The sequence below is a fragment of the Oncorhynchus keta genome, chromosome 34 (assembly GCF_023373465.1).
Source record: "Oncorhynchus keta strain PuntledgeMale-10-30-2019 chromosome 34, Oket_V2, whole genome shotgun sequence".
NCBI classification, from domain to species: domain Eukaryota; kingdom Metazoa; phylum Chordata; class Actinopteri; order Salmoniformes; family Salmonidae; genus Oncorhynchus; species Oncorhynchus keta.
This window is the reverse complement of record NC_068454.1, coordinates 66054365-66064499: the sequence shown is the minus strand read 5'-3', so window position 1 is coordinate 66064499 and position 10135 is coordinate 66054365.

The window sequence follows — 10135 nt, the reverse complement described above, 5'->3', positions numbered from 1 at the left end:
CGTATGTGTCCATATTTATTAAATGAACACGGAAATAACAAAACTAACGACCGAAAACCGTTCTGGCTGGTGCAGACACACAACAGAAAACAATCACCTACAACTAAAGGGTGAAAACAGGCTACCTAAGTATGGATCTCAATCAGGGACAACGATAGACAGCTGCCGCTGATTGAGAACCATACCAGGACAAACACAGAAATCCCAAATCATAGAAAAACGAACATAGACTGCCCACCCCAACTCACGCCCTGACCATACTAAAACAAAGACAAAACAAAGGAACTAAGGTCAGAACGTCACAGTAGTATACTAATTATAACATATGCAGTGCCTTCGGAGAGTGTTCAGACCCCTTGACTTTTTCCACATTTTGTTAAGTTACAGCCTTATTCTAGAATTGATTAAATTAACAATTTTCCTCGGCAATCTACACACAATAACCCATAATGTCAAAGCGAAAACAGGTTTTTAGAAATGTTGCAAATACCTTATTTACATCATTTTACAGACCCTCAATTGAGCTCAGTTGTTTCCATCGATCATCCTTGAGATGGTTTTACAACTTGATTTGGAGTCCACCTGTGGTCAATTTAATTGATTGGACATGACTTGGAAAGGCACACACCTGTATATATAAGGTCAAACAGTTGACACTTCATGTCAGAGCAAAAACCAAGCCACGAGGTCGAAGAAATTGTCCGTAGAGCTCTGAGATAAGATTGTGTCGAGATATGGGGAAGGGTACCAAAACATTTATGCATCACTGAATGTCCCCAAGAACACAGTGGCCTCCATCATTCTTAAATGAAAGACGTTTGGAACTACCAAGTCTCTTCCTAGAGCTGGCTGCCCGACCAAACTGAGCAATCGGGGGAGAAGGACCTTGGTCAGGGAGGTGACCAAGAACCCTATGGTCACTCTGACAGAGCTCCAGAGTTCCACTGTGGAGATGGGAGAACCTTCCAGAAGGACAACCATCTCTGCAGTACGACACCAATCAGACCTTTATGGAAGATTGGCCAGATGGAAGCCACTTCTCAGGAGTTTGCCAAAAGGCACATAAAGGACCCTCAGACCATGAGAAACAAGATTCTCTGGTCTGATGAAACCAAGATTGAAATCTTTGGCCTGAATGCCAAGCATCACGTCTGGAGATAACCTGGCACCATACCTATGGTGAAGAATGGTGGTGGCAGCATCATGCTGTGAAGATGTTTTTCAGCAGCAGTGACTGGGAGACTAGTCAGAATCAAGGCAAATATGAACGGGGCAAAGTTCAGAGAGATCCTTGATAAAAAACAGTTCCAGAGCGCTCAGAAACTCAGACTGGGGGCGAAAGTTCACCTTCCAACAGGACAACGTCCCTAGGCACAAACCAAGACAACGCAGGAGTTGAGTGACCCAGCCAGATCCCGGACTTGAACCTGATCGAACATCTCTGGAGAGACCTGAAAGTAGCTATGCAGCAACGCTCCTCATCCAACCTGACAGAGCTTGATAGGATCTGCAGAGAAGAATGGGAGAAACTCCTCAAATACAGGTGTGCCAAGCTTGTAGCATAATACTCAAGAAGACTCGATGCTGTAAACGCTGCCAAAGGTGCATCAACAAAGTACTGAGTAAAGGGTCTGAATACTTATGTAAATGTGATATTTAAGTTTTTATTTTTGAATAAATTTGCAAAAATGTCTAAACCTGTTTTTGCTTTGTCATTATGGGGTATTGTGTGTAGATTGAGGAGAAAAAAATATTTAAGCTATTTTGGAATAAGGCTGTAACCTAACAAAATGTGGAAAAAGTCAAGTGGTCTGAATACTTTCTGAATGTAAAGGTGTCTGTTTGTAGCTGGTGAGATCGGGTGCCGAACGCCACCCGAACAAGGAGAGGGACGGACCTCGGCGGAAGTCGTGACACCGAAGGTACTGTACATGTAAACAGGAGTAATACTGACTAGTAAGCAGGATAAATATATACATTTGAATGGTAATCAATAATCAAAGAATGGCAGTGTAATGCTGGTAATAAATTGACTCAATAATCATATTAGCAACAGCGTAGGTGTAAGGGGGTGTAAGTGTGTGCCGTCAGTTATGTGTGAGGGTGTATGTGTGAGGGTGTATGTGTGTATGTGAGTGCGTGTGATTAGCAGTGACAGTGAAGGTGTGTGTTTGAGTGGGTAGAGACCTGTGGATGGGCATAGAGTCAGTGTGGACAGTCTGAGGGAGAGCAGTAATTGTTAGTCATTTTAACAGTCTTGTGGTCTGGGGATAGAAGCTGTTTAGGAGCCTGTTGGTCTGAGCCTTGATCCACCATTACCGCCTGCCGGACGGGAGCATGGAGAACAGTCCATGTCTCGGTCGGGCCTTTCTCAGACACCGCCTGGCATGTACTGTACGTCCTGGATTGCTGGGAGCTCGTCCCCACTGATGCGTGGGCCATCTGCACCACCCTCTGTAGGGCCTTTCGGTCGAGGGCTGTGCAGTTGCCATACCAGACAGTGATACAACCAGTATGCTCTTTCCTGTAGTCCATGATCAGCTCCTTGGTCTTAATGGCGTTGAGAGAGTTTGTTGTCCTGGCACCACACTGCCAGGTCTATGTCACCGGCTTTCTAGTCTGATTACACACACCTGATTCCCATTTCCCCTGACTAGTATGTTATATATGTGCTCTCTGTTCCCTCTGTCTTTGTCGGTTATTGTTCCCATGTCCGTTGGTGGTGTGAATACCTATGTGTTAGTGCAGCTGTAATGCTGTACCCTATATATATATATTGTGTATTACGGGTATCATTCTGTGTCAGTCAATGAGGTTTACCCACACTCTTTTGTTTGGGTACAGCCCAGTATTTTTGTATACGTGTTTGTTTTGGGTGTATTAAAAAACCCTATTGTGTATTCCTGCGCCTGTCTCCAAAATCCTTTATACATAATAACTGACCCGCAAAATGGAGACCGCAGGAAAGACTGCGCTAGCGACCATTGTAGGGACAGTACAGCACCACGAGGACTGTCTCTCCAGACTCGGTATCGCCATGAACAGTGTGCTGGCAACCATCCTGTGCTTGGAGGGGAGTGTGCAGTCCCTCCAGTCTCAGCACCGATTCTGGTACCAGCTCCCACACCACGACCTACCCCCGCCCGTCCGTGGAATACCCCTGTCCCTCCCGGAGCGCTTTGACGGTGCACCAGCAAGATGCAAGGGGTTCCTTCTACAATGCGAGTTGTACCTCGCTGAAGAGACAGGTTTGCCACCGTCATCTTGGCACTGACTGGATAGGCTCTGGACTGGGGTGCCGCGGTCTTGGGAGACGGGCGGACCCGAGGTCGAGTCCTACGAGCGCGCTTCACCCTCCTCTTCCGCTCGATGTTTGATCATCCTGTGGAAGGCCGGGAGGAGGGTGAGCGTCTACTCCGACTATGCCAGGGATCTAGGAGCGCTTTGGAGTTCTTCCTGGAGTACCGGATCATCGCGGCCTCAACCGGATGGAACGAGTTGGCTCTGGTCACCATTTACCACCAGGTACAGCTGGAGTTAGCCTGCCGTTATGACAACCTGTAATTCTACCAGCTCATCAGCATGGCGGACCCGGTTGGACAACCTCCTGCTTTCCCGAAGAAGACCTGTACGGAATTCGGAGCCCATGGCTACCCCTGCTCTGTGGCCAGAGCTGATGGAGGTGGGCTCGGCACGTTTATACATCTCTTCCGGCACTATGGGATTCCGGAGGATATTGTGTCAGATCGTGGCCTTCAGTTCACCTCACAGGTATGGAAGGCGTTCTCCTGGGGGTCACAGTCAGTCTCACCTCTGGGTATCGGTCTCAAGCAAATGGGCAGGTGGAGAGGGTCAACCAGGAGGTGGACAGGTTCCTGCGGTGTTACTGTCAGGATCGGGCGGGGGTGTGGACGGAGTTTCTACCTTGGGCGGAGTATGCACAGGATTCCCTCCGCCACTCCTCCACTAACCTCACACCTTTCCAGTGTGTGTTGGGGTATCAGCTGGACATGGCACCTTGGCATCTGAGCCAGATCGAGGCTCCTGCGGTGGATGAGTGATTTCGGCACAACCTCCACCACAGTGAGGCGCCTGTTTTCTCCCCAGGCGACCGGGTCTGGCTCTCCACCCGGAACCTGCCCCTCCGCCTGCCCTGCCGGAAGCTGAGCCCGCGGTTTGTGGAACCCCGTTCCGCTAGCGGAACTCCCCCGCAACAGCCAATGAAAGTGCAGGACGCCAAATTCAAAACAACAAAAATCTCATAATTAAAATTCCTCAAGCATTCAAGTATTTTACATTTAAAAGATACAATTCTTGTTAATCCAGCCACAGTGTCTGATTTCAAAAAGGATTTATAGCGAAAGCACCACAAACGATTGATAGGTCACCACCAAGCCACAGAATAATAGCAATTCTTTTCCAGCTAAAGAGAGGAGTCTCAAAAAGCAGAAATAGAGATAAAATTAACACTAACCTTTGATGATCTTCATCAGACGACACTCATGGGACTTCATGTTACACAATACATGTATGTTTTGTTTGATAAAGTTCATATTTATATAAAAAATCTTAGTTTACATTGGCGCGTTACGTTTTAAAACATGCGGTGATATTGCAGAGAGCCACATCAATTTACAGAAATTCTCATAATAAACATTGATAAAGATACGACTATTATACATGGAACTTTAGATAAACTTCTCCTTAATGCAACCGCTGTGTCAGATTTGTAAAAACTTTAAGGAGAAAGCAAACCATGCAATAATCTGAATACAGCGTTTAGACAACAAAGCAGCCAAAAAGATACCAGCCATATTTGGTAGTCAACATAACTCAGAAATAGCATTTTAAATATTCACTTACCTTTGATGATCTGAATCCCAGTTCCACCATAAATGTTTGATTTGTTCGATAATGTTCATCAGTTATGTCCAAATTCTTCTTTTGTTAGGCGCGTTTGGTAAACAAATCCAAAAGCGAGTTCAGGTCGCACCGTATGTCGGACAAAAAGTTCAAAAAGTTATGTTAAAGCCCGTAGAAACATGCCAAACTAAGTATGGAATCAATCTTTAGAATGTTTTTAACATACTGTAAAACGTCATTAATGTTCCAACCATACAATTCCTTTGTCTGTATAAATGAAGTGGAAGGTAGCTACATGGACTTTCTTCAATTGGGGCTGAGTTGAAAAGCTACAAACCTAAAGAGTGTTTTCTATCCAAATGAACTAATTATATGCATATTCTAGCTTTTACGGCTGAGTAGCAGGCAGCTTAATTTGGGGCCGTTTTTTAATCCAAGCTACCCAATACTGCCCCCTACCCCAAAGAAGTTAAAGTCCTGAGGAGGGTTAATGAGGTAACGTACCGTTTACAATTCCCTGTTGATTACTGCATTAACCCGACCCGATTTCTTTATTATTTTGGTCAGGCCAGGGTGTGACATGGGTATTTATGTGGTGTGTTTTGTCTAGGTTTTTTTTGTAGGTTATGGGATTGTGGTTAGTGAAGTAGTCTAGGTAAGTCTCTGGTTGCCTAGAGTGGTTCTCAATCAAAGGCAGGTGTTTATCGTTGTCTCTGATTGGGAACCATATTTAGGCAGCCATATTCTTTGGGTATTTGGTGGGTGATTGTCCCTGTCTCTGTGTTTGTTGCACCAGATAGGGCTGTTTTGGTTTTTCACGTTTCTTGTTTTGTATATTGTTCGTATTTTTCATATTTCATTAAAGATGTTTAATTATAACCACGTTGCATTTTGGTCCTCCTCTCTTTCGACCGAATAAAACCGTAACACCAGGAACACATCGACAACAGCCACACTCGAAGCAGCATTACCCATCGCTCCACAAAAGCCGCGGCCCTTGCAGAGAAAGGGGAAAAACTACTCCAAGTCTCAGAGCGAGTGACGTTTGAAACGCTATTAGCGCTCACCCTGCTAACTAGCTCGCCATTTCACATCGGTTACACCAGCCATTAGGCTGATAGGCTTGAAGTCATAAACAACGCTGTGCTTGTGAAGAGCTGCTGGCAAAACGCACTAAAGTGCTGCTGCCTACCATCGCTCAGTCAGACTGCTCTATCAAATCGCAGACTTAATTATAACATAACACACAGAAATACGAGCCTTTGGTCATTAATATGTTCGAATCCGGAAAATATCTGTAACGGCGTTCTTCGTTTGTAGAAAGAGAGTCGGACCGAAATGCAGCGTGGTGGTTACTCATGTCTTTAATAAATGAAGAGCAATACATGAAATAACTATTACAAATGCAAAACAACAAATGGAACGTGAAAACCTAATACAGCCTATCTGGTGAAACTACACAGAGACAGGAACAATCACCCACGAAATACAAAGTGAAACCCAGGCTACCTAAATACGGTTCCCCATCAGAGACAACAAGAATCACCTGACTCTGATTGAGAACCGCCTCAGGCAGCCAAGCCTATACTAGACACACCCCTAATCAACCACAATCCCAATGCCAACAAAAAACCCAATACGACAATACAATAACCCCATGTCACACCCTGGCCTGAACAAATAATTAAAGAAAACACAAAATACTAAGACCAAGGCGTAACACTATCATTTCGAAAACAAAATGTTTATTATTTCAGTGAAATACGTAACCATTTGGTATTTTATCTAATGGGTGGCATCCCTAAGTCTAAATATTCTTGTTACATTGCACAACCTTCAATGTTATGTCATAATTTCGTACAATTCTGGCAAATTAGTTCGCAATGAACCAGGCTGACCAAACTGTTGCATATACCCTGACTCGGTGTGCAATGAACATAAGAGAAGTGACATAATTTCACCTGGTTAATATTGCCAGCTAACCTGGATATATTTTAGCTAAATATGCAGGTTTAAAAATATTTACTTCTGTGTATTGATTTTAAGAAAACCATTGGTGTTTATGGTTAGGTACAGTCATCAAACGATTGTGCTTTTTTCGCAAATGCGCTTTTGTTAAATCATCCCCCAGCATTGCATCGATCATATGCAACGCAGGACATGCTAGATAAACTAGTAATATCATCAACCATGTGTAGTTATAACTAGTGATTATGATTGATTGATTGTTTTTTATAAGATAAGTTTAATGCTAGCTAGCAACTTACCGTGGCTTCTACTGTATTTGTGTAGTAGGCAGGCTCCTTGTGGAGTGCAACGAGAGGCAGGTGGTTAGAGTGTTGGACTATTTAGCTGTAAGTTTGCAAGAATGGATCCCCCGAGCTGACAAGGTAAAAATCTGTTGTTCTGCCCCTGAACAAGGAAGTTAACCCACCGTTCCTAGGCCGTCATTGAAAATAAGAATGTGTTCTTAACTGAGTTGCCATGTTAAATAAAGGTGTAAAAAAATATATTTAAAAAATTTGTCCCTGAACGAAGGGGGGGTCAAAATCAAAAGTAACAGTCAGTATCTGGTGTGGCCACCAGCGGCATTAAGTACTGCAGTGCATCTCCTCCTCATGGACTGCACCAGACTTGCCAGTTCTTGCTGTGAGATGTTACCTCACTCTTCAACCAATGCACCTGCAAGTTCCCGGACATCCCGGGAGGAATGGCCCTAACCTTCACCCTCCGATCCAACAGGTCACCAACGTTCTCAATGGGATTGAGATCTGGGCTCTTCACTGGCCATGGCAGAACACTGACATTCCTGTCTTGTAGGAAATCATGCACAGAACGAGCTGTATGGCTGGTGGCATTTTCATGCTGGAGGGTCATGTCAGGATGAGCCTGCAGGAAGGGTACCACATGAGGGAGGAGGATGTCTTCCCTGTAACGGACAGAGTTGAGATTGCCTGCAATGACAACATGCTCAGTCCGATGATGCTGTGACACACCGCCCCAGACCATGACGGACCCTCCCCCTCCAAATCGATCCCGCTCCAGAGTACAGGCCTCGGTGTAAGCCCTGGTGAGACAAAACTGTGACTCGTCAGTGAAGAGCACTTTTTGCCAGTCCTGTCTGGCCCGGCGACGGTGGGTTTGTGCCCATAAGCGACATTGTTGCCGGTGATGTCTGGTAGGGACCTGCCTTACAACAGGCCTTCAAGCCCTCAGTCCAGCCTCTCTCAGCCTATAGTGGACAGTCTGAGCACTGATGGAGGGATTGTGTGTTCTCGGTGTAACTCGCGCAGTTGTTGTTGCCATCCTGTACCTGTCCCGCGGGTGTGATGTTCGGATGTACCGATCCTGTGCAGGTGTTGTTACACGTGGTCTGCCACTGCGAGGACCATAAGCTGTCCGTCCTGTCTCCCTGTAGTGCTGTCTTAGGCGTCTCACAGTACAGACATTGCAATTTATTGCCCTGGCCAAATCTGCAGTCCTCGTGCCTCCTTGCAGCATGCCTAAGACATGTTCAGTCAGATGAGCAGGGACCCTGGGCATCTTTCTTTTGCTGTTTTTCAGAGTCAGTAGATAGGCCTCTTTAGTGTCCTAAGTTTTCATAACTGTGACCTTAATTGCCTACCGTCTGTAAGCTGTTAATGTCTTAACAACCGTTCCACAGGTACATGTTCATTTAATAGTTTATAGTTCATTGAATAAGCATGGGAAACAGTGTTTAAACCCTTTACAATGAAGATCTGTGAAGTTATTTGGATTTTTACAAATTATCTTTGAAAGACAGGGTCCTGAAAAAGTGACGTTTCTTTTTTTGCTGAGTTTATGTGCCCTCTGTTCCCTATGCGTTGCTGCAGCTGTTATGCTGCGTGCTTTAAATATTGTGTAGTACGGGTATCGCCCCGTGTCGGTCAACAAGGTTTACCCAAGATCTTTTGTTTGGGTACAGCCCAGTTTTTTTGTACACCTGTTTGTTTTGGGTGTATTAAAAACCCCTATTGTGTATTCCTGCGCCTGTCTCCAAAAGCCTTTATATCAGTGTGACACCCATAGCCTTCCAGCAACCACAAAGTTGTATTAAAAACTATTCCCAATCCCAATTGTCCCTGTAATCCATCGTGGCCATTTCCCTATTAGACATTGTTAATTGGGAGAAGACTAGATAGATAATGTGTTTCGACACTTGTCATAGACCCGAATGGGAAATCACTGCAAGTCATAAGAAGCTAATCTAATTTACATTCATAGCTATATCGGAGACCTAGCGTATCCTGTTTCAGAGCTTGCGTGTAATGCTTGTGTTGAACTGTGCTTTGATTGGAGTAGTACTACATTGAAATGAGATTAGCACAAAGTGCCCCAGTCATTTAATGCTACTGAAGGTTAGTATTTCACAACTTTACATACAAAGCCTATTACCTATTGTACTATGTAACATCCTTTAAGGAGAAGCTGCTTCAGTAATATATTAGAAGTAAGGCTGAAAGATGTAATGCATTATGATGCTGTTATAACAAGAATAATGAACTTGTATAAATAATTATCATAACATGTACTGAAATATTAAATCTGTTAGCATCAAACAGGCTTCACCTCAGGTTTTCAAATGCATCATCTACACATGCGGGACATTAGCAGCATATTTTCAGATGACTGATTGCATTTAACAGGAGAAAACTGTTCAAATGGGGGTAGATGTCTAGTGGATATCAGACCTAGGTTCAAATAGTACTTGAAACCTTTAAAATACTTAAACTGTGTTCGACTGATCCTGCCTGGCATAATGGAATCATTAAAATCAATGGAATAGTTCTGAATTCGCAAACATCTCCTATTTGGCACTCCAGGTAGCCTCAACCAAACTATCAAAGCATGTGAAATCTTTCAAATATTATTTGAACCCATGTCTGGAGGATATCATGGATGGAATGTGGGCCTACTCTAAACAAACTATTTTCTGAGTAATTCCACATTTCTGAGTAGTTTGGTACTTCATGGAATATACAGTTCCCTTTTCTTGTGATACATTGAACTGCTGGCTATCCAAAGCTCCTCTAATAAGACTGTCTTTGTATTAGGAGAGACAAATACTGTATGATCTGTCTCTTCTCAAATGATCCTCTTTGATTAGCTTGTCCTTCTGTTGCACTTGGACGTCATTTTCTTTTGAGGCTCCTGACAGTCACCCAACCGAGGATCTAAGAGCTTTCTGATCAGGCCACAAGCAAGACCACATACTATTCACATCTCCGAGTGGGGAGTTTAATGCACTGAG